Below are 3286 nucleotides of genomic sequence, written 5' to 3' on the forward strand. Positions count from 1 at the left end.
GAATTGGCTATTGATGAATTTTAGAGCAGACTAGAAAGGTCTAAGGAATTAGGGTCTAGTCACATATAGTTTGCCATAAATTAAATCCTACATGATTAAAATAGTTAGTAAGAAAATTTAATCCGGAGAAATAGATAACTCTGAAACCTTAACTATCTTCTCCATATTTTCTTCCCAAAGTATTTACTTGCCCTTCTTCAATATTCTTTATATTGTTTAATATCTTTTATATTGCCCAACATTACTTTCTGTTTGCCTGACTAAGCCAATCACTCAATCATTGTTGCTTGATCCATCTATCCTCATGGGATCGACCCTCACTCACCTGAGGTATTACTTGGTACGACCCGGTACACTTGCCGGTTAATTTGTGGTTAGAAATTCCGCACCAAGTTTTTGGCCCCGTTGTCAGGGATTGATAGTGATTAACAACTATTAGTTATTTGATTGCTTAGATTAGGCATTTTAGTTTTAATTTTATTTAATTTTTGCTTAATATTTTCGAAATTTTTTTTAATAAATAGCACTAATATTTTTCCTTAATTTCTGAATTTAAGTTTTGTGTCCTCTATTTATTTTTATTTTAATTTTTCCTGTTTATTTTTCTTAGTTAATTTTGAATTTCTCTGTCTTAATTCTACCTATAATTTTCAAAATTTATTTATTTATTTTATTTAGTATTTTTATTTTATTATTTTACACAGGATACCTCACTAGGACTTCTCTGCACTCTGACGTAGAGAATCCCATCTTTTCTTGTCTTCTGTTTGTTTATGCGCATGAACAGAGACAAAGAACATCTCTTAGACTTTGATCCTGAACCTGAAAGAACTCTCAGGCGACGTTTAAAATAAGCAAGACTTTACAAGGCTGCATAGTCCACTATGGATAATAATAATGCTATTAATGCCAATGTGGCAAATCCGAATAGGGATGATCAACAAAGGAGAGTGCTTGGCTCTTATTCTGCTCCTACTGCGGATCTTTATGGAAAAAGTATTGTGGTGCCTCCTATAGCTGCAAACAAATTTGAGGTGAAGCCACAACTGGTCACCCTGGTACAACAAAACTGCCAATACCATGGACTTTCTCATGAAGATCCAAATCAGTTTATATATGATTTTCTGCAAATTTGTGATACTGTAAAGACAAATGGAGTGAACCCAGAGGTGTACAGACTCATGCTCTTCCTGTTTGCTCTGAGGGATAAAGCAAAACTATGGCTAGATTCTTAACCAAAGGAGAGTCTGAATACTTGGGAAAAGGTTGTTACAGAGTTTCTTACTAATTTTTTCCCACCAAAGAAGCTGACTAAGCTTAGGTTGGAAGTTTAGACTTTCAGGCAGAAGGAGGGTGAAACTCTTTATGAAGCTTGGGAGAGATACAAGCTACTAACTAGGCAATGCCCTCCGGACATGTTCTCCAAATGGACCCAACTAGATATCTTTTATGAAGGTTTGGGTGAGATGTCCAAGATGAGCTTAGATACCTCTACAGGTGGTTCATTGCACAAGAAGAAGACACCAGAGGAGACTATTGAGCTTATTGAATTGGTTGCTAGCAACCAATATTTATACTCATCTAACAGGAATCCTGTGAACTCTGAGACCTCTCAGAAGAGAGGCGTGTTGGAAGTGGAAGCTGTTAATGCTCTTCTTGCTCAGAACAAGCTTATGTCTCAGCAAATTAATCTACTTACTCAACAGATGGGTGGCATGTAAGTCTCAGCTATCAACACCCAAAATCCACCACAGGAAGTCTCTTATGACATGGCAGGTAATTTTGTGCAAAATGATAATTATGATTATGCTCAACCCTCTTCTGAACAGGTCAAATACATAAGAAGTGGTCCTAGGAATCCCAACAATGATCCATATTCTAAGACATACAATCAGGGGTGGAGGAATCACCCAAATTTTGGATGGAGACACCAACCTCAGAGACCTCAGAACTTCAAGAATAGTTCTCAGGGTGGTTTCCAAAAGAACAATTATAATAACTGCCAATTTCAGTCTCAGCAGCAATAACCACCTCAGCAGGAAAACTCTAAGTCCCAAGAAGATTCTAATTGGGAGATGATGAGGAGTTTTTTGCAGGAAACCAAAGCCTCCATTAGAAACCTAGAGGTGCAAATGGGCCAACTGAGCAAGCAAATACCTGAGAGGTCTGTAAGTACATTTCCAGGTGATACAGTGGTGAACCCAAGAGAAGATTGCAAGGCTATTCAATTGAGAAGTGGTAAAACAGCTGGTTCTGAGACAAGGGCTAATGAAGAGCTAGTTGAAAAGAAAGCTTCAGAGGAGAAAAAGGAAGAAGTGGAGCAAGCCCCTCCTAAGCGTGCAGACAACCCATTCACTGACTCTCTTGACACATATCCTACAGTGCCAAAGGCTCCTGAATACAAGCCAAAAATTCCATATCCTTAGAGACTTCAGAAGGCGTCGAAAGAAAAACAGTTCTCTAAATTTTTAGATGTCTTCAAGAAGCTACAGATCAACATTCCTTTTGTAGAGGCTCTTGAGCAGATGCCCCTTTATGCTAAATTTATGAAAGAATTGTTGACTAATAAGAGGAATTGGAGGGAGCAAAAAATCGTGGTGTTAACCAAGGAATGTAGTGCCATTATTCAACATAAACTTCCTGAGAAAACGCAAGATCCAGGGAGCTTTGTGATTCCTTGCACCATTGGAGATGTCACCATTCAGAGAGCTTTATGTGATCTTGGAGCTAGCATCAATCTCATGCCACTTTCAGTGATGAAAAAGCTTTAAATTGAGGAGGTAAAACCCACTCATATTTCTCTTCAACTGGCTGATCTTTCTATTAAATTACCTGTGGGTGTTGTTGAGGATTTACTTGTGAAAGTAGGACCATTTATTTTTCCTGCTGATTTTGTTATATTAGACATGGAAGAGGATGTAAAATCCTCTATTATTCTTGGTAGACCCTTTTTAGCTATAGGTAGAGCTCTGATTGATGTGCAAAAGGGTGAATTAACCCTGAGGGTCAATGAAGAACAGGTGGTCCTTAATGTTTTTGAAGCTCTCAAGCACCCTAATGATTCTGAAGGGTGTATGAGAATTGATGTTGTTGAACCACTTGTTCAAGAAGTACTGGAAGCTGAGGTACTTAATGACATTTTGGATCCTATTTTTGAGTATGAATTAGTTGAAGTTGATGATTCACCACCCCAGAAGGCACTAGATCACACGCCTAAAGCAGAGGAGGAAGCCCCCAAGCTTGAGCTCAAACCTTTACCTCATTCTCTGAAATATGTATTCTTGGG

General features: G+C 38.1%; 1 non-coding gene across 1 annotated transcript; it reads right to left on the reverse strand.

The window, feature by feature from the left end:
- Positions 1–1314: 1314 nt before the first annotated feature.
- On the reverse strand, positions 1315–1420 carry LOC148574216 (small nucleolar RNA R71). Its single transcript, XR_015906458.1, has one exon. It is a non-coding gene; the product is annotated as a small nucleolar RNA R71 (small nucleolar RNA).
- Positions 1421–3286: the final 1866 nt, after the last annotated feature.

This window comes from Arachis ipaensis, chromosome B2 (genome assembly GCF_059453495.1).
Source record: "Arachis ipaensis isolate K30076 ecotype BB chromosome B2, ASM5945349v1, whole genome shotgun sequence".
NCBI classification, from domain to species: Eukaryota; Viridiplantae; Streptophyta; class Magnoliopsida; order Fabales; family Fabaceae; genus Arachis; species Arachis ipaensis.